Source organism: Sorex fumeus, unplaced genomic scaffold (assembly GCF_029834395.1).
Source record: "Sorex fumeus unplaced genomic scaffold, SorFum_2.1 ptg000122l, whole genome shotgun sequence".
NCBI lineage: Eukaryota > Metazoa > Chordata > Mammalia > Eulipotyphla > Soricidae > Sorex > Sorex fumeus.
Genome location: NW_026606179.1, coordinates 16,330,562 through 16,356,835, shown reverse-complemented (window position 1 = coordinate 16,356,835; position 26,274 = coordinate 16,330,562). Strand labels below are relative to the sequence as shown.

General features: G+C 43.9%; 1 non-coding gene across 1 annotated transcript; it reads right to left on the bottom strand.

Annotated features, from left to right (window-relative positions):
• Positions 1-7,123: 7,123 nt before the first annotated feature.
• Positions 7,124-7,283, bottom strand: LOC130044608 (U1 spliceosomal RNA). The gene has a single exon (XR_008795457.1). It is a non-coding gene; the product is annotated as a U1 spliceosomal RNA (small nuclear RNA).
• Between the last annotated feature and the right edge of the window lie 18,991 nt (positions 7,284-26,274).

Sequence of the window (26,274 nt, the reverse complement as noted above, 5' to 3'; positions counted from 1 at the left end):
GCCACCTGGGCCACACACAGTTCACGGGGATGGCATAGAACACAGGAAATTGAATTATGGGAGCTTGCATGTGCCAGGCATTTGCTTTGCCACTTTGTACTATCTCCCCAATCCTGTCCAATTTTAGTTTTTAATCTGTGAATATGGGGGAAATAACACTCATGGGTTTTTCATTTGTTTGTGTTTGGTGAAGACTATAGCTGCTATCAAGCCCTTGGAACAATCCCTGGCACATTGAGCGAGAGTGAGCTGCTGTGATGGGCAGTAGCCAGCCCCCCTCCCAGGTGGGGAGGCATTTTTGAGCCATCTTCCTGGCAGTTCAGCTGAAGAAAATGACAAGGGCGACTTCTGGCATGGTAGGACTGGGAAGCAGCAACTCGTGGATGTTTTTGTGGAAGGGGAGGGAGAGAGAGAGAAAGAAAGAGAGTAATGTGCTCAAGAGAGAATGTGGGCTTCTCCAAAGGTGAAGCACATGTCCCAGCATTAAAGTATAAAGGTATGAAAATACACATCTCAAGAGGGAAGATGTGGGCAACACATGTGCTTGGGTATCACATGGGCTCAGCTGTTAGGCAGCATATGTGCCGAATTAAGAAAGTTTTATGTGAACATAAAATGGCATAGAAAACAGCAATGAAATACATTTCACTGCCTTGCATAGATAACAGATTTCCTCCCAAAAAACATTAAGTAGAATCACAAGAGATGGGTATTGCAGCCTTCTTTGAATAGTGTTTAGATTGAGGTTAATCTGAGTCTGATGAGAAAGGAGGTGAGACTGAGAATGGGCACAGGTGAGGGAAAAACAGAATTGAAATAAGAAATGTTTAGTGAGAGTTCATAATATACCAGCATCTTTTTAATATATATCTTAACTTATTTAACTGTTTTTTCCTGATGAACTGAAATTTAGGTGCTATGGACTAAGGATAAAAAGTCTAAGAAAGGCAGAGGAGGATCCCAGGACACGTACCAGACAGCTAGTACATTTCACCTCAAAGTTTGCACTCTGGTCAGAAGAAAGGTGAAAGAGAGAGAAGGCATAATCAGTGTTTTTGTGGGTAAACTTTAGAAAAGGAACCTGTGGCAGGCAGGATAATGGCCTTCCCCAAAAGCCCACATCCTATCCCTGAAACTGTGGAAAGGTGATTTTGCAGATATGGGAAGTTGAAGATCTGAGATGGTAATCCTAGATTACCCAGGGGTGCCCATAGGTTAAAGAGGGATATTAGGGAGTCAGGGTTTATAAAATGCAGCTTGAAAATGTCATTGATTTAGAGGAGGGAAAAGGACAATGAGCCAAGGAGTGTAGTTGGTTTTGAGAAGCTGAATCAAGTAAGAACATGGACTTTTCCTTAAACTAGCAGAAGGAACACTTGTCTTGATTAAACCTCATTTTTAATCTGGTGGACCCATTTTGAATGTCTGACCTCTAAAAATGAATAAATAGAGGAAAAATATATGGTATTTGCACACTAGGACTTCTAGTCTTTTTACCCAGGAAAAGAGACAGAAAAGGACCAGAGGAATAGTACAGTGGGTAGAGCGCTTGCTTTGCACACGACTGACCCAGGGTTGGATCCCTGGTACCCCATATGGTACTCTGAGCATTCCCCAGAATGATCCCTGAGAGTAATTTTGGCTCAGAGCCAGGAGTAATCCCTGAGCACTGCCAGTTGTGGCCCCAAAACAGAAAAAGAAAGACAGAAAAAGCTAACACCAACTCTGCCTGCTCCGAACACCGGCGGCTGCAAACCTCTAGAACCCAATTGCTGCTATGCTCATGGCCGATCTTCACAGGTTCTTCCTGAGCACCCCCATGCATGAGAATGAATCCGCTGAAAAACCCAGGTATGTGGGACCAGTGACTGAAAACTCCAAGCCTCACAGAGTCGGGAATGGGTTGCCTTTTTCCATCACCCCCACCCTTCCAGTGTCCTGGCTGTCACCTTCATGAGCTGCATCCGGACATCATTTAAGTGCATTAGCAGCCGTGATCTAGAGACTCACAAATGAATCTTAGTAGAGAGCAGCATGCTGCAGAGATCTCTGGACGTAGTTATTTAAAATTTTAGAATTCCAGGAGTACGTGACCACACGACATCTCATACTATTCATAACAAGCAATACAAAATAAATTATTTAGCATCTGCCTGTGGGACAGGCTTGAGTGATGGTGGGAAAATTTGAAATAATGGTGGTGGAAGGTGTAATAGTGGTGGGATTGGTGTTGAAATATTGAATGAATCTATTATTGTGAATGTTATGAAAATAAAATTAAAAAATTTTAAAAAAGATAATGCCAAAAGTAAACAATAATTACATCTAGAATTTTTTTTCTATGATTTTGGGCCACACTTGGTGGTGTTCAGGGCTTATTTCTAGCTCTGTGCTTAGGGATCACTCCTAGTAGTGCTTAGAAGCACACTGTTCAGAGTCCAGGATTGTGCCCAGGTCAGACACATGCAAGGCAAGCATTTAGTCCCACATAAAATAGCACTTAGGGGTTGGAGAGATAGTACAGTAGGTAAGGAACTTGCTTTGTGGCAGCTGACCTGGATTCGATCCCCAGCATCCCATAATGTCCCCCAAGCACTATCACAAGCACATGACCCCTGACTACCTCCAGGTATGACCCTGATACAAACAAGCAAACAAAGAACTGAAAATCAAAACCAAAAACAAAAAAACCCACACATACTTTTTAAAAAAAGTTTTATAAGGGGGCTGGAGTGATAGCACAGTGGGTAGGGCATTTGCCTTGCACGCGACTGACCCAGGTTTGATTCCCAGCATCCACATGGTCCCCCGAACACTGCCAGGAGTAATTCTTGAATGCATGAGCCAAGAGTAATCCCTGTGCATTGCCAGGTGTGACCCAAAAAGAAAAAAAAAAAGAAATAAATCATCATGAGACACACAGTCACAAAATTGTTTATGACTGGGTTTCAGTCATACAATATTCCAGCACCCTTTCTTTCAGCAATGTATATTTTCTACCATCAATGTCCCCACTTTCCCTCCTTCCATCCCCCACCCTCAATCTGCCTCTATGGCACTTTTCCTCTCTCTCTCTCTCTCTTTCCTTTTGAAAAAACCCACACACACTATCTGTACTCTCTCTCTGGGCTCAAGATTACATCTAGATTATGGGTGAAAATGAAATGCAGGTGATGCTTTCTTTTTCTTTTGAGTCTTTTGGCTGTACCCAGAGGTTCTCAGGGGTAATTCCTGACTGTGCTCAGGAGTAATCCCTGATGGTGCACAAAGGGGCCATTTGTGATATTGGGTCAATAGGACGCAAGGTAAGTGTCTATACTGTCTCTTTGGCTCAATTTTTTTTCTTTTTTCAATCTGTCTGATACATACACACATATTTGGTGGTTGGTGTGTTATGCTTTGTGTGTGTGTGTGTGGGGGGGTCCACTCATGGTACTACCTCAGGGAATAATGCTGTACCAGGGATTGAACCTGGACTTACTGCAGGCAAATCATGAGTTCTAGCCTATTGAGCTGTCTTTTGGTCCTCAGATTTTATCTTGACTTTCAAAAATGAGACAATTAAATATCATTTTATTAAAGCATCATGAATAGAGGCTTGCTCAATGTCGGTAGTAGGACTCAAGAGGAAGACCCTCATTTGCCTGTGGGAGCCCCTGAGGTATAAGAGAGAGCATGCCATTCAAATTTGCTAAAGCAAGGACAGCTAGGATGAACTTTGAGTATAAGCATGAGACTTTGTCGATTTAAATGATTTTATTGCTTCAATGGATTATGCTGGAAGGAATAATCAAGGAATAATATCCAAGCCCTTTGATGGGGTGAATGAACTGAGATAATCTGGGAACTTGGATCAAGTGGCTTTAGGCTTAGTCACTGGGGAGAATGTGTTCATGAAAGATTCCTTGTTTGAGTTTCAGCCTTTTCTGCTTCGCCCTCCTACTTTTCTTGTGGTATCAAGGTGGGCAGAATGCTGTATTTTGCTTGGCAGGGCTCAGGGAATCATTTGCAGTGCCTGAGATAAACCAGGGTTGGTCATATGTAACACAAGAGCCTTATTTCCTGTACTATCTCTCTGATCTTGTTTCAGTTTTTTAAATAGGGGTCACCCTCACTGATACTGGTGGTCCACCAGGGCCATACCAAACAGTATAGGGTTGAGAGGCATGTGGTGCTAGCTATTAAACTTAGCCTTGTACACTCAGGAATGTGCTCTGCTACTTGACCTATAACCCCAATCCAAAGTTAAACTCAGAGTTTTTTTTAATTTTAAAATACGCAATTAGGGAAAGGATAGAGTAGCTCCCTTTTCTACTAAGTCTCATAATAGAGACATTTAAGTCTCATCTTTTCTATTATTTCATCCTTTTTGGGAGATGTTTTTTTTTTGGGGGGGCCATACCCAGTGGTACTTAGGGATAACTCTTGTCTCTGTGCTTAGGGATCATTCCTGGTGGGCTCAGGGGACCATATGGGGTACTGGGAATCAAAGCAGGTCAGCCATGTGCAAGATACATGCTCATTCCAGCTTGATTATTTCATCCTTTAGGGAGCCACACCTTTTCTTGGCCTAGCTAAATCCTGGGGGACTCAATGTCCAGACAGAGTACTCTTGAAGGAAAAAAAAAAAAAAAGAAGACAAACCAGAAAACAAAAACCACGAGTGAATAAGAACTATTGTAATTGCTTCTGTTTTCTTAGTGTGTATTCCTTTCTCCCTTCCGCCTCTCCACGTTGGTATTTCAGGGCAAGTACTGATCTCTGGGCACAAAACTGGTTTCTTTGCTCCTGCTATGGTGTGGTTCCACCCACTAAGACAATGGGCCCATTTTTTCTATAGTCAAAGGCCCTTGTATTTGGCTCCAGGAGTTCCACCTGAACTGGTACCAAAGTTTATGCTTTCTGATTCTGTTATTTCTAGGCCATCTTGGAATCTGCAACTTGTGAGGTAGAGTTAGTGGGAAAGTGGTGAGAATCCAGGACAGTTGCTCATGGGACAGCCTCCTAGGCCTGTTGGCAGAAGAAGCCATTTGCGGGTCCTGCCAATGTCTAAACTATAACCTTGAGTTAGATTTCTTCCAGTTTTATTTTTGCCTGCTGCAGCATTTGACTAAAATGAAATCAGGTCCTACAGATTGAGTGCCCTGGTCAGACTTTTTTTGTTTTGTTTTATTTTGGGGCCAGCCCAGCAATCTCAGGGGTTACTCCTGACTCTACACTCAGGAATCATTCCTGGAGGTGCTCCAGGGACCATTTGGGGTGCCAGGGATCAAACCCAGGTCTACCAAATGAAAGGCAAGTGTCCCTACCTGCGGTACTACTATTTCGGGCGCCTGTCAGGCATTTTATTTCCTCCTTTCTCACTGAAATCAGTAACTATCTTTGGGATCATTTATTTGGGATCATCCAAGGATCTATTGACAGATACAATTAATTTAGCTGGTGTCTATAGGAGAGGGGATAGGTTGTCAGTGATATACTTGGTCGACTGATCTTTAGTGCATGGAGTAGAGTAGGTGGGTTTTTTTTTTTTTGGCCTGGTCTTATTTGGGAGTTTGTTTTGTTTTATATTTGGCTTTTTTGGGTCACCCCCATTGATGCTCGGGGGTTACTCCTGGTTCTGCACATAGGAATTATACCTGATGGTGCTTAGAGGACCATGCATGTGGGATGCTGGGGAATGAACCTCGGCCATGTGCAAGGCAAACTCCCTACCTGTTGTACTCTTGCTCCAGCCCCTTATTTGGGAGTTTTTTAGGCAGCAGGAAGAGTAGGAATCTGAAATTTTGAGAGTCCTAACTACCAGGCTAAATTCTTTGGCTCTTGTGAGTGTGGAACCACTAGTGGCAGTAAGTGAGAAAAGAGCCAATGAGATCTTTGTTTGGGGATACCTGGTTTGGCTGCATGTGTCACATCCAAGAACTGAGAAGTCTTGGGTGTGTGTGTGGGGGGAATCTCCGGAAGAGGGAGAGGTGGTAGGTGTGTAGCGGGGCTGCTGCTCATGAGGCCGGGCCTCCTCCTCATCCTGCACAGTTTCATTCTACTCTTCCTCATTGACATTTCAGGGTTTGAGCCAGGTAGATATTCTTAGTGTGGGTGTCACAAATTAATGAACTCTAAATCTTTTAGAAAACGGGAGCTATGAATTTATTTTATTTTTTCTTTTATTAAAAAAATTTTTTGGCCACACCCAGTGGTGCTCAAGGGTTAATCCTGGTTCTGTGCTCAGGGATTACTCCTGGTGGTCCTCCAGGGAGAATATGGGATGCTGGGGATGGGTTGGCCACGTGCAAGATAAGCTTCCTAGTCAATGTACTATCTCTCCAGCCCCAAGGAAATGGGAGCTATGAATTTAGATTCTTCTTGAAAATAAAATTATCTTTTTCTGTCATAGCAGTTACTTTGTACCCCAAATGAGTAAACACACACTTTAAAAGGATTTTGACTTTCTTAAAAAAGGGGGCTATGAATGTAGGAGGGGAAAGGTTAAGAGGGATAAGAGGAAGGAAGGACTTCTGTTGAAAGACTAGAGAAGAGCACACAACCAAAACTCATTCTGTAAGCAGTTCTAGATTCATCTTAAAACACAACAGCACAGTGTAAAGTTTTGTTGAGGATTTAATGTCCTTGGGCAGAAGTGGAAGGCTGAGACTTGGAGGGCATAGGAGAAAAAATAGTTTAGAAGGATTATTTTAGTAGCTAGTTTACTAGGTTTATTGAGAGTTCTCCATGGAGGGCTCCCATGGAGCCTTAAAAATTATTTGGCCTGGCAATATGTTGAGTTTTTGTTGTTGTTTTTTCGCCACATTCAGTGGTGCTCAGGGCTTACTCCTATCTCTGTGCTCAGGGAATCACTCCTGTCAGAGCTTGATGGAGCATTTGGAGTGCCAGGGATCAAACCCAGGGTGGCTACATGCATAGCTCTTCCACTGGACCAGTGAATTTGTATGTACATATTGCAATGTAAAATACTAATAGCCACAAATAGGATGTTTTATAATTATAGTACAATGGGTACAATTGGGACAAGTAATCATATACTAATGGAGCAATTAATACATGCTGGGCAGTGAGTGTTCTGCTTTCACTGAGTGACCTCACTGAACTTTGTTCTTTTTTTTTTCAGGGGAGAGCATGAATGCAGTCCCCCACTACCACAAATTATTCAGTTGAGATTCCCACATTTGGGAAAATTGCAGGGGTCAGCACATCCGGAGTGCAATGGATAAGCCTCGCCCTGGAAAACCACCTTCGTGATTGTATCTCCCCTGCATGGTAAGTGTTCACTGTGCTTTCTAACAGCATAGAAGGCAGGATAGGGGCAATGGGGCAGTCATTTGACCAGGGCCTGACAGCTGGCGTGCTAGAGGCAGAATTTGAATCCAGATGTGTTCTTCATTACTTAGCTGCAGAGGGGAAAATGGTTCTTCAATCATCAATCATAGAATTATCTATAATTTCAGCTAAAAATTGAGTTCAATTCCCAGCATTGCCAGAGTGGTCTGGGTAGTCCTCAGCACTGCAGGTCCTGAACAGAACTGCACCCTCAGACCTTCACATTGAAGTGATGTTCACTTTGGCTGAGATTTGCGTGCAGTAGCCGGCCTCCAGAACACCACTTGGGATACCCTCCTCCCTTTAAGAAAAAACAAAAACCAAACAGTCGAAAAACCAAAATCCTATAGGTTTTATCTTGGACCAGCTGGAAGCAGAGTATCTCAACACTATTTGAGACTTACTGAGTTGCACCTGGATGTCTAGGTTCCGGAAGGCAATGGAATCTTGGCGTTTCCAGTTACCCACAGTTTGAGTCTCACCTCTCTCTGAAATCAACAGTATAGTCAATGCTTGCTTGCTTTCTCTGCCTTTCGGAGGGGTGCATTCCATTTCAAGAACAGATGAAATCATTCTGACATTTGTGGTAGAGGAGGCCCTTTAAAGGCCGTGTCTTTTAATCAGAATTTCCTTTCACCCTGCATTTACTTCTCTCCCCTCTGAGAATGCTTCTTCCCATACTTCCCCCTCAGGCTGGGTTTCACTTCTTTGCCTGTGCTCTGGGGTTGCTTATCACCTAGAGGGTCAGAGACCTAGGGAAGGCTACCATCAAGGTGAGTTAGTGCTCAGTGTGGGATGCGCAGATGCAGGCTGGGAGAGGAGAACTTGCCCTGAGGCTCCTCTTAGGCTCAACCACACTCTTACTTACGTAGAAGTGGAACTTTCCATGACTTGGTGACTCCTTCTGGGTCTGTTCAAGGGCAAGGAAACAAAGGGAATAATGTAGCCAAGATGGTGGCAGCCTGGGACATGATGTGGAAGTCTTGCTGCCTGTATCGGACTGCCTCTTTTCTGAAATCTAGAGTTAATATCCCTAAGGGCTCTGAGCCAGGCAGTGCAGATAAACATGAGGAAATAGGAATATTTTTTCTCATCCCCTCACAAACTTGAAGGGCTGGTTTAGTTACACCCCTATGTGGATTGAGGATAATGGAGAGTTTTATTCAGTCACTTTTCTTTCTTTTTTTTTTCTTTAGACATAGGGGATAAAATCCAGATGACATGCTTGCAAAGCATGTGCCTCACTGCTGAGTTTCATCCCCAGCCCTGTTCAGGACACTTTTAGGGATATTCATATACCGTGGCCTTGGAGGTTTCATAGTTGGGAGATTGGGTAACTTTAAATTGGAACCTACGAGATTGGTTCTGTGTCAGTTAAGCTACAATTTCATTTGTTATTATGAGAAAATTACTTGCCAATGCTGTGGTTAGTTGCATGAAGGCAAGGGCAGAGCCCCAAATGCTATTGGAAGATGGGGTACTCCCAAGCAGTGCTCAGAATGTCCAGGGACCACTCTTAGTGATATTTAGCCACTGAACTGATGGTTCAGTGCTTAGCCTGGCAGTGGTAAGCATCAACAGGGCTACCCCTGATGATGCCGTGGAGGAGGGGACAGTCATGTGTCAGAGATCAAACCTGACCTTTGAGTATGCAAAGCATATACTTGCAACCCTTTGAGCAATCTTTCTGGCCCAAATATTTCTTTTTCCTTCATTGATTTAATGTACATGACTTCTCCCCAAATGAGCTGGGTGTAAGTTTTTTTTGTGTGTGTGTGCCCGTTTTTGCTCATCTCTGTGTCTTAGTGGCCTTAGGATGCCCAAAATTGGTGTGGTAAGAATTTCTGGAAAGGGAGCCTCCTTGGCCCTGAGACAGGAGAGCCTCAACAACTCTCTACAATGTCAAAAGCCTTGTCATTACACAGTCTTCTCGTGTTCTGGTGACATGACTTTCCTTCTGGTTTGCCCAGTGCCTCTATGCCATAACCCTGAGCATCATATTCAGTTTCCAGAATGGTTTAGGGCTTTTTTGGTAGCCTATCTGACTCATTTCCTGCCCAAAACAAATAGGAAATTATTTTCATAGCCATCAGAGCCTCTGCTTCATGTTTTTCTCTTTCTCCATAGAATTGCAGAGGAGACACATGACAGAGACACACATGAAAACTCTGAGGACTCATGTACAGTAAAGGACAGGTGGGATTAAATCCTTCACAATACATATGTGAACCAAGGTGGTGATTGTTTTCATGTTGCTGTCACGAGTTGAGAGTGGGCACCAGTGTTTGGGGGTGGGTGTGCCTGGGTTTGTGCCTTTAGGTCAGAGTGTGGGGAGGGCAACAGCAGTTGATGCTGAGAGGAAGTGATTAAATAGTGGGGTTTGTTTTTTTGATTTTTGGGTCACACCCCACATTGCACTCCTGGCTCATGCACTTAGGAATTACTCCTGGCGGTGCTCCGGGGATCATATGGGATGCTGGGAATCAAACCTGGGTTGGCCGCGTGCAAGGCAAATGCCCTACCTGCTGTGCTATCACTCCTGCTCCAAGTTTGCTTTCTTTAGGTTTCAACTTTTTACAAACTGGTAACTTGTGCTATTACAGGACTGTTTAGAAAGGGCTGTTTAGAAATTTCCTTAATCCGGTGTGAAGCGGGGAGGTGGAGGATGAAACATCAGATCTTCCTGATCAGTGTGAAGTCACTTCTCAGAAATTAGATGTTAATTATTTAGCTATGATTTATGAGTAAGACTTAAAGGCTTTAATACTTTCTATGACAGAGGTATCGTTCTGTCCTGGGAAGAATAGAGACAAGTTGACAAGCAGGAAACTGGTTAAATTTGTGACTTGCTCCAAGCCAATATGGATGCATGCCAGTCTTTAAAAACATTTTGATTTCACCGATACTGTCACCTCCCTACTAACTTAAGTGCCATTCCCTGAATTTCCAGAGATAACTCAAATTCCAGCCCTGTCTTCAAGATCTAATTATTTTCTTTTGAACAGGTTTTCTGTTCCCGTAGTTCCCAAACTCCCTAAACTCTGTGGGAGCTTGGGAACTTCCTTCCTAGGAAGGGAACCTTTGAGAATCCTTATAACTAGAAGGCAGGTCAGATGATGGAGTAGCTGAGGGGGGAGAGAGAGGGCAGGAGCCCAGTCCCTGCCCAGTCCCTGTACACTCTGGAACTCCTTTGCAGGAGTACAGCGATCATGGAGAGGTAAGAAACTGGGTTTCTCAGGAAATGCTGAGATCATTTGGTGGGTATTATTCACCGCTTTGTCTTTCAAAATCTGAAAGCACCCCCTCAAGCATTTCTAGAGAGGTAGAAAGTGAGCATATGTTCCCCGGGAGACCAGGAACAAGGTTTGCTAGCTATCCCGCTGTACTATCTCTTTGGTCCCTGAGACTGAGCATATATTTTCTGGGAGACTAAAAACAGGTTTTTCAAGCTATTCTTTTTTTCAAGCTTTTTTTTTTTTTTTTTTTTGCAGGTGAGGGTTGGGGGGCGGGGCACACCCAGCAATGCTCAGGTGTTGCTCCTGGCTCTGTGCTCAAGGATCACCCCTGGAGGTACTTGAGAACTATATGGGATGCCAGGGATTGAATCCTGGTTGGCTGCAGGTATTGCCCTACCTCCTGGACTATTGCCCTGCCCACTGGACTATTGCTGCATCTCCATCTAGCTATTTTATTCTCATTATCAGTGAGGGGTCACGGAGATAGCTCAAATAATAGACTAATATATGTTCAGCATATGCAAGGCCCTGAATTTGGTCCCAGCAGTGGTGTGACCTCTCAATAGGGTTGGAGAGGTGGCTCAAAGAGTATTTTGAACGTGTGCTTGCATGTAGGAGGCCTGGGTTTGCTCTTCTGTATCTTGTGGTCCCTTGAGCACCTCTAGGAATAATACCTAGTACTAAACTGGGGGAGTATCCCCTAAGCAAGTTGGTGTGAGCCCCAAACCAAAAAACGGACTGGAGTGATAGTACAGAGGGTAGGGCATTTGCCTTGCACGCAGCCGACCCGGGTTTGATTTCCAGCATCCCATATGGTTCCCCGAGCACCAGGAGTGATTTCTGAGTACAGACCCAGGAGTAACCCCGAGCATCTCCAGTGTGACCCCAAAAGCAAAGCAAAACAAAACAAAAAAACCAAAAGCAAACTAAAAGAGGGGCCGGAGCAATAGTATAGTGGGTAAATGGGGTGCTTGCCTTGTATACAGCTCACTGTGGTTCCATCCCCAGCACCCTGAGCACCACCAGGACTGAATCCTGAGCAGAGAGCTAGGAGTTAAGTGACCACTGGTTGTGGCCCAAAAAGCCAAAAAGACACCTCCCCCCCGAAAAGAAGCAAACCAAAAGGAAACATTAGTAGTGAGAAAATAGGACAAGTTGAGGCCTTGTAGAAATGTCCCCTAAAATGGAACACAATTACTTCAGGTCATTTACACCAGAAGATTGGGTCTATGGCTAAAGGTGAGGTAGAGAGAAAGATGCATGAAAATGTTCAGGGCAACAGGTAACAAAGTTATTTCTGAGGCTCCTATACAGAGCTGGGTACCCCTTTTCCCACACCTGATCCCCTTTTCAGTTACCTCGGCATCAAGTCAGTTTTTAATGTTTGTTGTAACTTGTCACTGGGAGTGGGGGACTTGGGTGGGTGGAAAATTTTCACAACCACATTCTAGAGATGGCTAATTTCTGTACATTTCTACTTTATTTTCATTTTTTGGTTTTGCTTTGTTTTTTTTAGTCATACCCAGAGATGCTCAGGGGTTATTTCTAGCTCTGCCCTCATGAATTACTCCTGGCGGTGCTCAGGGGGACTATATGAAATGCTGGGGATTGAACCCAGGTCAGCCACATGCAAGGCAAGTGAGCATCTTACCCACTGCACTATCTCTCCGGCCCCAGCAAGGTGAGGATTCTGAACTTGGACACTATATTGCGAGGCTCACAGCATATTCACAAGGATTAAGTGATAAACACTAAAGACACCAAGTAAAGTTCTTGGGTCACAGGAGGCACAAAGTGGTGACAGTGGAAGAATGGGTCAGAATGATGTGGAGTGATGAAGATTGTCGTTGGCCTGGGGTTTGCTGGTGACAGGCTTCTGTTGCAGTTCTGTCACACAGGGCTTGCTGGCAGGAGTCTTGTTCCTATATCCCAAAGTTGCCTGACAGGCCCTGAAAGGAAAACACAGCACTGAAAGCAGGAGGCGAGAGGGAGGGACTCTATCTCAGGTGATCAAGAATCAGTTCAAGGGGACTCTGCGTCAAAAGGAATCAGCTTTGAGTTTCTATATATACCCATTTGCTCAAGGTTCTTAGATAATGTGGGATGGAGTGGGGCTGATGCCTAAATTGGCACAGGATGGGATAATGCCACGCAGCTAAGGAGACTGTGTAGGAACCTTGAGAAACACAAATGTGGGCCTCAGGGGTGGGGGGTGGGGAGTACAAGCCCTTTGACTTCCTTGTTATGTGTATCTTGGCTCTCCACCCTGGCCCGAGGTTTGGCCCTGGGAATGGCTCAGTTGATCAAGGAGCAGTTCCGGCACACCTGTCCCACTTGTGTCTTGGGCTGATTGCTGTCACCAAGTTTACCACTAAGTGGCTTATTTGAAGACGGAGCTATCATCATAGCTCTGGTACTGTTTAGTGGTGTGACCTCAGCCATGTAGTCATCTCTGGCCCTCAGTACTCTCATTTGTGAGAAAACTGTGAAGATGAAACAAAATAATCCTTATAGAAGAACTGGAAGAGTGAAGTAACTACAGAGGTGCTTGGTAAATGTTCTCAGTCACGGGTAGGAGCAGAGGGAATGCCCGGGAAATATGAAATATGATCCCTTGAATTTCTGGAGGCTACATTTGGGCTGGGGAAAGATAATAAGACAGGTAAACATACCTGATATATTGCTCTTCTCTTTGCTGAGATTACAGATATGCCTTTTGATGGTTTGTCACAAAAGGACTACAACTGTCTGAAGGCTCAGATGATTGTCAGAGCTTTTTAACAATAAATTGCTTTTTTGGGTTTTGTTTCATTTCTGGGCCACACCTGACAGTGTTCAGAGCTTGCTCCTGACTCTGCACTTAGGAATTACTCCTTCTGGGACTCAGGGGATGTCTGGGATGCCAGGGATCAAACTTGGGCTGGCTGAATGCAGGGCAAGTGCCCTCCCTGCTGTGCTGTCTCTTCAGACCCAATAATAAATTACTTTTAAATGAAAGTGTGTACTTTTATTTTTCAAGTACATAGTGCTATTTAGTTAAAGAATAAAGACATTATAGTGGAAATATAACTTTTTGTTTAGTTTTGGGGCCAACCTGGTTGAACTCAGGCATAACACCCCATGTGGTTTCCCAGCTACTATCCAGGAAAGTAAGATGGCCTCCTAAGTCTGCTCAGACATGGTGCACAGATGTCCCTCAGCCATTCATATCTTACCTAAGGATATTGTAATTCACTGGAAAATATGAACCCATACCCCTGTGACTTAAGGGGTATGTGTTCCCTTTAGGGTTCCCCAGCCCCCCTCCCAGACTCAGAACTATATTTGGAGCTCCTGATGTAATGAGATGATGAAGGAAACTACTTGCACATGTGGATTAAGACAACAGTCTGAGAATATCTATTACAAAAGAGATACTCAGATTACCGGAATGTGACGTAAAACTATAGTCTTTTGGGGGGAGTTTGTTTTTGGATCACACCCAGCAGTGCTTAAGGCTGACTCCTGACTCTGTGCTCCAGGGATCACTCCTGGAGGTGCTCAGGGACCATATGTGGTACTGGGGATGGAACACAGGTCTACTGTTTGCAAGACAAGTCCCCTTGCTCTCTGTCATAATGATACTTAGTGAAATGGAATCAATGGAAGAGACTTAAACAAAGAAAAAGCACAAGAGTCCAAACAAAAGACAATAGTTGAACTTAATATAGTAGGAAGGTAGTTCAAAGGACTGGTGTGCATGAAGATCATGTACCAGGCCCTGAGTTCTATCCCCAGCACCACATGGCCTCCCAAGCATAACTGAATATAGTCCAGGTGGCCCTTGAACACTTCAAGTTGTGGTCCTCAGCAGCCTGGGCCTGAGCATTGAACCATCCAGGCTTATATAACTGTGCCACGTATCTCTAGGAGTGGACCCCTAGTCCCTTGCACTGCTTGCTTGCTGGGGAGGCTTCCCCACACCCCCCCCCCCCATTAAAAATGGAGGCAGTAAATAGTCAAATAGAGGAAACTGAAAATGGAATCTGGGAGCATGAAGATAGAGCAATGAAAGCCATTCAGAGACCAGTAAGACCATCTTTTTCATTCAAAAAGAATGAGAAACAGACGGCTATGGCTCTGGAGGCGCAAGGACTTAATGCAGAGCCTGGCAGCTTGCGGCAGAAAAATGAATGGACTATGTGTTAATCCATGGTACCATGCCTCCCTGGGAGGGAAGGGGTGTCACTCCCTTCCGCCTTTTTCCCCCTGGGCAGCAAGATGGCGGCTGCCTTGGAGCTTTTTGGAAAGTCAGGTATGAGCCGGCAGTGATGGGGCAACTGCAACCTCATGGGAAGGGGGGCATTCCCAGCTCATCCTTTATGCCCTACTGAAGTCACGAGTTGCCCCCCACAAGCTGCTCTCCGGCACAGCCATGGCTCCGGAGCAACAGAAACCAATCTCGTAATTATCTGGCTCTTGGCAGAAATCCCTCTAGGCTTAATAAGTAAAATATCTGAAGTCCAAAATCACACAGCCTCAATAGCAGCTGTGCAACATCATATGGGTCTCATAACCAGCTGTAGAAAACAAATTATTTCACTGTGCCTTTTCAGCAGTTCTGTTTGGTATAAACTCTAAACAATAATGGTGCATCTTTTGTTGAAATAATGAATGCAGTCAAAGTAGATAGTTAATTAGAATTCATCTGCCTCACAGGCATTGGGAGGGGTGGGAGGAGGGGTATATTGAGGTTCTTGGGGGTGAAAAATCAGTACTGATGAAGGGAAAGGTGTTTGATCATTGCATGACAGAGACTTAAACCTGAAAGCTTTGTAACTTTTCCCATAGTGATTCAATAATAAAAAAAAGAGAAACAATAAAGATAGCATGGATTATATGGGACACCATTAGAGGTATTCCAAGAAATAAAAAAAAAGGGCAGAATGATTTTTGTGTGTGTCTAGTACTAGAGACCAAACCCAATGTCGCCTGTGTCAAGGAATTCACTCTCCTGTTGTAGTGCATTCACCCGGGAGTAGAATTTTTTCTTGGAGGGCTGGGAAGAAGACCACCCTAACAGTGCTCAGGGGTCTTGAGCTCTCTCCTGGTGACACTTGGCTCAGCAGTAAGTGCCCCACAGTTTGATACTCAGTCCTGGTGAAGTGTCGGTGGATACCAGGGTTATACCTAGCAGTGCTCAGAGAGCCAGGTTGTGCCAGGAGTCAAACTCAGGGTCTCACATGCAATGCATGTGCTCCAGCCTTTTGAGCTATCTCCCTGTCCCCTGGAATTCTTTTTGGTTTGTTTGTTTGCAGAGGAGCTGTTAGAGCATGTGACCATGATATCTTGAAAATTCACAGTGCTGACAGCAAAGTAAGAACACAAAATGAGAGGGGAGAGGGGGTATGGTGCCACCAGCAGGTTAATCTGTACCTGTGAGGTGAGTGCATCAGCAGCCTGATGGCGCCTTCAGACTTCCAGATACCCCAAAATTGCTGCTGTGCCTTTGGCCAGACCCCAAAAATTTGGGGCAAAGTTTACCAGGAAAGAAAACGGCCAAAACTTAGGTATGTGGGAAACACACCCACAAACCACCTCCAGCTCAGCTATATAATTGGAGGCATGGCCTCTCTGGTTCCTGATCGAACTGCTTAACGGCCATGATCCCAGAGATTCAGAAACAAATCTCAGAAACCAAAGACTTATGGCAGAAATGCATCCTGTTCCTGCAGTACGTTTCTGGTACTGGGCCACTCCAGGTGGGAATAGGTTCCGTGCCTTGGCCTTTTCCCTCTGGCGGCCCGGTGACCACTATCCTCCAGAGGTCACTGGTCAGTCAGGTTTGGGCCCATAGTGACGAGACAAGCAGGGCCTCATGGGATGGGGGTGGAGCCGGTCTTGTCCTCCCCACCCCAACGAGACCCCAAGTCACCACCCACAAACGGCCTCTCTGGCTCCTGATCAAGCTGCTCAATTGTCATGATCCCAGAGACTCAGAAACAAATCTCGAAACCCAGTGGCTTTTGGCAGAAATGCGTCCAGACCCCACAGTAGGTTACTGTCGCCTGGCCACCCCAGGGGCGAAAGAGTGTTGTCCCTCCGCCTACTCCCCCTTGGCAGCTCGGTGGCCATCATCCTCCAGAGGCCATTGGACAGTCAGGTTTGGACCGCAGTGACGAGACATTTTGGGCCTCACAGGATGGGGGTGGAGCCAGTCCTGTCCTCCCCACCCCAACGAGACCCCAAGTCATCGACCACGAACGGCCTTTCTGGCTCCTGATTAAGCTGCTTAACAGCCATGGTCACAGAGACTCAAGAGCAAATCTCAGAACCCAGCAGGTTTTGGCAGAAATCTCTCCAGATTTAAGTGTTAAAATTTCAGAATTTCAAAATCGCGTGGCCACTACTGCAGCCACGCGACATCATATGTTATTCATAACCAACAATAGAAAACAAATTGTCTACTGTTGTCTTTTCAGCAGATCTGAGTGTTGGGGTAAAATCTCAAATAATAATGGTGGGTATGGTGTCAAAATATTGAATGTGATCAAAGTAGAGAGAGAGTAATGTGGAAATCATCTACCCCACAGGTGGGGGGAGGGTGTGGGATGAGGGTATACTGGGGTTTTTGGTGGTGAAGAATGGGCACTGGTGAAGGTACGGGTGTTTCATTGTATGACCGAGACTTAGACCCAAAAGCTTTGTAACTGCTCTCACGGTGATTCAGTAAATAAAATTATAAAAAATGGGAAAAAAATGAGAGGTGATAGTTGTGCAGAAGCCTACTAAACTCAGCGAAAATAATAGCACCAGAAAGCTCAGCTAATTCTTGGACCATTGTAAAAAACTATGCACGCAGAAGGTTGTGTGTTCACGGGCTCTCTGGACGGCTCTATCTCACGGCCCGCGTTCGGTGCCCTAGAGCCGCTGTGTGTGGCCTGCATCGGGACAGCTGTTGGCCAAGGGCAGATGAAGGAAGAGACGAGGGCCAGGCCGGTTGATCTTAGTGGCAGTTTATTACAAGGAAGTTTATCCCATAGAAGAACTTATGTTGTGGAGGGCCTAGGTTCTCTCAAGCACATGTTCCCCTTGCTAGTCTTGGTAGTCCATCTTTCAGCCCTGCTCTCTCCTTCTCCAGCTCCCTTCTAGTCTGGGCTGACACTCCACCCAGTCAGGTAGCCAAATCAACATAAGAAAGCCCTTCCTGACTGCTCAAGGGCAAGATACCTCTTAAGGTGTTTTTCTCTTTTCCTCAGTCCAATAAATTATCAACTATTCCTGAGGTTATGCAGGAAGGATAGAACAGTGTTATCCTACAGACCATAACTTAAGTAAGACCATTATGAGATAGATATATGTAGTAACAAACAACATAAAATAAATGATTTAGTTCTTGCTAAGGGAGCAGGCTGGGGTGTGTGGGGGTAACTGATAGAGAGGTCACACTTGTAGTGGGATTGGTGTTGTAATATTGGCTATTTGAATGACTATTATGAACATCCTTGTAAGTCACAGTGCGGGAGGTGGGGTGGGGAACTCTACAGGCTAGAAGGGAATGTCATGATATATACAAAGTGCTGAATGAAAAAGATCTCCAACCGAGAATATTTGTCACAGCTACATTTATCACTCAGATTGATTTTTCAGTGCTGGGGCTTGAACCCAGTTCTCCTGTATACAAGGCGTAGACTTAACCATTGAGCAACAACTCTGGCCACATCACTTAGATTTGAAGGTGCAATAAAGGGCTTTTTTGCTGAAAGAATTCATTTCCACTAAACCAGCTGGATATCTACAAAAGGGAAAGAAATTCTACATAGAAATAGCAAGATACTGAAGGACACACAAACAAATCTCAAAACCGAGCGGCTCTCGGCAGAAATGCCTCTGGACTTTGCATTAGGCCTCCTTCACCGGGCTACCCTAGATGGGAGTGGGTGCTGTCCCTCTGCCTGTTCCCTGGGAATCCAGGTGGGCCCCATCTTCCAAAATTCATTGGAAAATCCAGGTATGGGCCAGCAGTGATAGGATTATCATCACGAAGACACACACCGGGCCTCATGGGATAGGGGAAGAGCAGGTCCTTCTTCTCCCCCACCCCGAACAGGACCCTGAGATGCCACTCATGAATGACCCTCCCACCCTCCCTCCCCAGCTACTTATTAAGCTCCTTAACAGCCGTAATCCCAGAGACACACAAACAAATCTCAGAACTGAGTGGCTCTTGGTAGAAATCTCTCCAGACCTAATTATTAAAACTTCCCCCAAACATACGAGCATCTAATCTTTGATAAGGGGGCAAGAAAAGTGAAGTGGAGCAGAGAAACCTCTTTAACAAATTATGCTGGCAAAACTGGGCGGCTACATGCAAAAAAATGGGCTCAGATCTCTGCCTAACTCCATGTACAAAAGTAAGATCTAAGTGGATTAAAGACCTCAACATCAGACTGAAATCTATAAGGTACATTGAGGAAAAAGTTGGCAAAACCCTCCATGACATAGAAGCTAATGGTGTCTTCAAAGATGTCACACTGCTGGCCAAGCAAGTGAAAACAGAGATAGGCAAATGGGACTATCTTAAACTAAGGAGCTTCTGCACCTCAAAAGAAACAGTGACCAAAATACAAAGACAGTCTACAGAGTGGGAAAGGATATTCGCCAACTACACATCTGATAAGGGGTTAATTTCAAGGATATACAAAGTACTGGTTGAACTCCACAAAAAGAAAACATTCAACCCCATCAAAAAATGGGGAGATGAAATGAATAGAAACTTTCACAAAGAAAAATCCAAATGGCTAAAAGGCACATGAGAAAATGTTCCACATCATTAATCATCAGGGAGATGCAGATCAAAACAACAATGAGATATCACTTCACACCACAGAGACTGGCCCATATCCACAAGAACAAAAGCAACCGGTGCTGGCGCGGATGTGGTGAGAAAGAGACACTCCTTCACTGTTGGTGGGAATGCCGACTGGTTCAGCCCTTTTGGAAAACAGTATGTACGATTCTCAAAAAATTAGAAATTGAGCTCCCATTTGACCCAGCAATACCACTCCTGGGAATATATCCCAGAGAGGAAAAAATATATAGTCGAAGTGACATCTGCACTTGTTTGTTCATTGCAGCACTCTTTACAATAGCCAGAATCTGGAAAAAACCTGAGTGCCCAAGAACAGATGACTGGTTAAAGAAACTTTGGTACATCTACACAGTGGAGTACTATGTTAGAAAAGATGAAGTCATGAAATTAACATACAAGTGGTACTACATGGAAAGTATCATGCTAAGTGAAATGAGCCAGAAAGAGAGGGATAGACATAAAAAGATTGCATTCATCTGGGGGATATAAAGTAACAAAATAGGAGATTAATACCCAAGAATAGCCGAGATCAGTACCAGGAGGATTACTCCAAGGCTTAGAGACCAGCCGGGCATTCTAGGGAAAAGGGCAACTCAGATAGAGAAGGGAGCACCAAATAAAGGGTGTTTGGAGGATCCTCCCAGGAGAGGAGATGCAGGTTGAAAGTAGACTATGGACTGAACATGATTGCCACTCAATGCCTCTTTTGCAGACCACAACACCCAAAAGGAGAGAGAGAACAAAAGGGAATGCCCTGCCACAGAGGTAGGGTGGGATGGGGGGATGGGTGTGGGAGGGATACTGGGATTCGTGGTGGTGGAGAATGGGCACTGGTGGAGGGATGGGTATTTGATCATTGTATAATCGAAACCCAAGCACAAAAATTTGTAAATCTACAACTCTCCCTCATGGTGTTTCACTAATAAAAATAAAAAAAATTGAGTGACTTTTGTCTCAAACTCTTCGGATTTTCAAACCTATGAAGATGCCAACTTTTCAATTGTACTTTTAGCTACTCTGTGTGATGAATATTCCCTGCCCCCAGGCCAGAATCTAGAGAATGGAAAACCCCCCACCTTTTTTGTTTGTTTCTATGATGTATTGAATGCGAATATTTTTTCCTATTCATTTAGCTGTATTTCAGTTTTAGCCTGTGTTTCTTTTGCCTTGCAGAAACTCTTTAATTTTATGTTAGTGCCATTTGTTTGTTTTTGATTGTGTTGCCTTTGCCAGTGGCATCAGATCATTGAAGACAATGTTGAAGTCCAAATCTTGAAGTGTTCTGCCTATATTTTCCTGAGTATACTTTATAACTTCTGCTCAGATCTCAAAGTCTTTAATCCATTTTGTGTGAGGTGTAAGATACGGATCCAACTTTAATTTCATACATGTAGGTATCCAATTTTTAGGACCATTTGTTGAAGAGGCCATTTTTATTCCATTTTATGTTCTCAGTTCTCTTGCCTAAAATTAACTGCATTATATATATATATATATATATATACACACAAACACATATCTAAATATGACTATATATGTGGTTTTGTTATAGGGTAGTCCATATTTAAAATTAATTTTTTTAATTGAAACTGTGAGTTGTAAACTTACAAAGATATTGTATGCCTGAGTTTCAGGCATACAATATTCCAACACCGGTTCCTTCACCAGCGTCCCCTACTCACCACCTAGTTTCCCTCTCACCCACCCCCCCTCCACCATTGTCCTACCCTTCCTTCCCTGACTTATGCCCCACTCCCCCACCCCAGTGGCATGCTTTCTACTGAAGACTAGTTCTTCTGCTCTTCATTTCTATTGCCTTTGGGAATTTGATATTCCCTTATAAAAGTTCTTGATATCCCACATATGAGAGATCATTCTGAATCTGTTTCTCTCCTCCTAACTTCACTCAGCATGATACTTTTTATTTCCATCTACATAGCAGCAAATGACATGACTTCATCTTTTCTTATGGCTGAGTAGTATTCTGTTGTGTGTGTACATATATATTATAGTTTCTTTATCCACACATCTGTTCTTGTACACTTCAGTTGTTTGGCTATTTGTCAATTGTTAATAGTGCTGAAATGAACACAGAAGCGAAGATGTCTTTTCTGCATTGTGCTTTTGGACCCTTGGAGTATATTCCTGAGTGTAATTGCTAGGTTACATGAAAGCTCAATTTCTAGGTTTTTGAGGAATGTCTATATCATCTTCCAAAAAGGCTGGATCAGTTTCTAAGTCTTGATCTCCTTCCAGATCTGCATTTCTAGCAGTCAAACCAATTACTCAGTTATAGTTTTTACTTCTCTTTGTACCATTTATAATAGTTCTGCAAGAGTGCTAATGCAGCATGAACTTAGTTTACCATATAACACTCTCCTAAAATGCAAATTATAATAATATAGGAGAACTATTAGAATATGCTGCCTTTTATTTCACAAACCTTGTTGCATTCTCCATTTGCTCATAATTTTCCAGCACACTGGCCTTCCATTAACATTCCAATTAGCTCTCCTTTAAGATATTTTAATTAATTTTTATTATGTCTATTTGTTGTTATTGTGGAAGCTGCACCTATTGGTGTTGGGGAGGGAGTGGTCAGGAACATACCAAGTGGTACTTAGGGGCCACACAGTGCCAGGAATTAAACCTAGGGCCTCACACATGCACCGCATCTGCTTTACTATTTGAGCCACACCCTCAGCCTCTCTTCCTGATATTTACTTTTTTGGGGGACTACTCCCAGCAGTGCTTGGTGGACCATGTAATGTCAGGACTCCCCCTGACAAACTATGTGCTCCAGCCCTTGAGCTGTAGCTTTTAACCCCATCGTGGTATTTCTAATACTAGCTTCATTTTCATGGTTATTCATCTTCATTGTAATAATTTTATGTCAAAAATGAAATAAGGAATTCTGGGTTCAGATAGGTCTGCAAATATAGGGCAGTCCTCTCTGTCACAGATTTCAGACTGTGAAGGGATATTGGCATGTTGCATAAGTCTTTGACCTTTTCACAAAGTATGTTTGAGTTCCTGTTTCTCATGTGTTCTCTGAAGTGTCCTGTTTGTGTCTGTTATTCATGCTTTCCACCACCCTTTTAATAGAGAAGAACCACCAAATCCCAGGTGGAGAAATAACTTTGATTGTCCTCATCTTAGAGGAAACTTGGAGAATTTGGGTAGGGAGAAGTACTGCAGGATTCCATTTCCATAACTCCTCGTCAGTTAGTTAATATTCTACCAGCGACTCCCACTCCTGGAAGACCAGGATCATGCTCCAGCTCTACAATGCTGCTCAGGGCAGAGGGTACTTTGTCCAGAGAGCTATGAATCTAGTGAGATCTACACCTGACCTTTCTCCCTCATCTCTAAACCTGTAGCTGACTGGAGTAATCTTTTAGTTTTTAGGTTCTGAATCTTCATATTCCCTTTTGCTTCAACTCTCACTTTAGATGAGTAGAATGATGATCTCTCTCTCTCTCTCTCTCTCTGACTCACTCATTCTTTGTGTGTGTGAAAAATGAAATTAAGCTGGCCTTCCTGCATTGACGCTTTTTTCTCCCTGACAGTGCCTGAACACTTTACACCACAAGTGAAGTGTTAGTTGTACCTTGTACAACTATACCTACAGATTTCCAGAAAGATGGCACGAGGTTTGAAGGTAGCTCTATGTTCTGGCTACCAACTTACCTACTTTTCTTTTTTCTAAAGGACTCTACTTCTTAGAATAGGTAAAAGTCCAACAGTATAGAAATTCTGCCTCCTTTCATCCATTTCAATTGCAGAAAAGGTGAGGCAGAGACTGTTTAGAAATAAAGCTGTCTCAGAGAGGGAGCACTGGGACAGCAGCCAGGGAAGAGCTGTAGAGTACATGAGTGAGTGAACATCTCTGAGGCAGAGGCAAGGAAGAGGCAGGGACAAGACAGGAAGCTGATGGAGGCCAAAGAATCAAAGGAATTGAAGCTGTAATTCCTAAATGAAATAAGTGGGGGAGAAAACAGAAGCTAACTTTGGGCCTCTGATCAGTGTCTCTGATGCATGTGGCCTTAGGTTAGGTTCTGAGAATGAAGATTGTAAAATAGCACCTATTTTAACAAGTGTACAGTCAGACAGAAGGCAACTAAAGAAATGAGTGAAAATGTGATATCAGGGGGCTGGGAGACTGTGGTCATGACAAAAAGGGAACATTTATTGTTTGCCAGTTATCTTCTAAGCATTTCACACATGGATGTTTGCCAGTTATCTTCTAAGCATTTCACACATGGATTAACTCATTGAGTTCCAACAACAGCCCTGTGGAGGATGTGTTGTTACAAAGCCCCCTTGTAGGTAAGGAATCTGAGGCCCAGAGACATCACACGTTGCCTGCCTGTAGTCTCACAATAGGGACTCAGGAGTAGGAACTTCAGGGCTCGGCCTGGCTTCAGGACACTGTTCAGTTTCCTGACCTGTCCAGCCTGAGTCATCCAGACCAGCAGGGAGCTCTGCTGCTTTGGGCTGTTTCTCAGTCTCTCACCCAGGTACTCTTTCTTACTCTGGGGGCACTCTCATTTTATAAGGCTCCCATAGGAAACTTTCAGTAGAGAGACCAGACGCATGAAGTCAGATTTTAAACTTTCAGCAGTTGGTGGGTGTTTGGATTTATTTAGGTTTATAAGAATGGGGAGAAAATAGAGATATTAAAAGAGATTCAGTAGGTCCAGAGAGAGAGAGAGAGAGAGAGAGAGAGAGAGAGAGAGAGAGAGAGAACAGTGAGTAGGGCACTTGCCTTGCACATGCCTACCCATATTTGATCTTTGGCATCCCATATGATCCCCTGAGCACAGAGCCAAGAGAAAGCCCTGAGCACTGCCAGGGTATGGCCCCCAAAATAAAAACAGAAAAACAGAAAAAAAATTCAGTAGTCTTTGGTGATCTGGAAATAGAGCTAGAGCTGGCAAAGCAGTGTTGTGAAAGAAATGAGTATTCTGTGGGGGAGGCCAGTTTAAGTGAACAAGTTCAGTAGGTATTTGGGTGTGAGTATTGTTAGGGGGAGTAGTGGGAGCTAGAGATACAAATGAAGGGCCCATGTCCATATAGGGAAGAGGGTGCAGTCATGAAGACAAGCAAGGTCTGAATCCTAATCTTGTAGGGTACAGTGCATAGATGGGGGTAAAGTGGATTAAAATGTTCAAAAAGAAGACGTGGTCTTAGATGTAAAAGTCAGCAGTAGGATAATTGTGAAAATATCTCTGGATTTGTATACAAGAAATGTATCTAATTTTATGGTGCTTCTGTTGGGCTTGGACATGGAGGCATCATTGCAGAGGGTAGAAGTTGGGGGTGAGGGAGAAGGAGAACCACAGCACAACCATTTTAATTATTTGGAAATGGAGGAAATGAGATCATGTTAATATTGACATTAATAAATGAAGGCTATTGAGAGCAGAAAGATCTGATCCTCTAAGGCAACAAAAGGACTGGGAACAGGAAGAGAAAAAGTGCCACAGAGATGCATGACTGAACTGTTATATCTGGGTCACTGTTACCTGTCATGAGGAGACTGAGAGAGGTTGGAAGAGTTTATGTGGCCTGTGGCATCTAGACAGTTTGTTGTTAGGTGTGCAAATGAATTGAAAAGTTTTCTGATGTCTGCATCAGAAATAAACTAACTCCTGGGGCTAGAACTATAGTACAGCAGGGAGGACATTTGCCTTGCATGCAGCCATCCCAGGTTCAATCCCTAGCACCCCATGTGATCCTCTGAGCATGCTAAGAGTAAGCCCTGAGAACCACTAGGGATGGTCCCAAAACAAAACGAAAACAAAAATGCCTATCTTCTAGTTAAACTAACTTTGTAAAAACATTGTTTACCCACCTCCCTGTGCTTCTGAAGTGTCAGTAGTAACACCCTCAAACCACCTCTGTTGTCATGTAAACTCATCTACTAGTCTTGCTCCACAGACTCATAAATCTCAAAAGAGATCAGCTAATCTCAAAAATTCCTTGGACACCTGTTCCTGGCTGAGATATCCGGGGCACTCTGGAGCAGTGTGGGCCAATGCCCACCCAAATAAAACCCCAGCAATTGCTTGCTTCCATACTCCAAAGTCACTGCTGTGCTTCCCACCAGATTCTGTTGCCTCAGGACTGAACTTCATAGAGAAATTAACCTGCTGAAAACTCTAGTAAATGAATCCGTGACTGAAATCTCCAGGCTTTCTCAGTTGGAATAGGCTACCTTCCCCCATCCTCCCTGTACTTCCAGAAGTCCTGGAAGTCACGTCCATACCCAAAGCCCAGTTAAAAAATTAACTCCAGCTATTCTGCCCTGTTAAAAATCCTGGATTTCCTGGAGCACATGGTTGTGTCAAACTCTGCAACACTGAGAATCTAGTAACACACTAGATTGGTTGGGATGTAACATAGAAGCCAATCAATCTTAACAAAAAACATTAACACAAAAGGCTTAACTTGTAACATTTTAGTAATCCCTTATACAAGAATTTAAAACCTCCATAGTGAGACTTTACAATTTATGCTAATTTTTTCTAAGAAAAAAATTGATCATTCAGTTAGTAATTTATTAGTAACAAGCAATCCTGTCCTGTCCTGTCCTCCTGTTGTTCATCGATTTGCTCGAGCAGGCCCAGTAACATCTTCATTGTGACACTTGTTACTGTGTTTGGCATATTGAAGGGTAACTTGCCAGGCTTTGCCGTGTGGACGAGATACTCTCAGTAGCTGTGGGGCTCTCCAAGAGGGATGGAGGAATCAAACCCAGGTCGGCTGCATGCAAGGCAAACACCCTACCCCCTGTGCTATTGCTCCAGCCAGGTATATGTAAACTCCAAAATATATTAACACAGATTT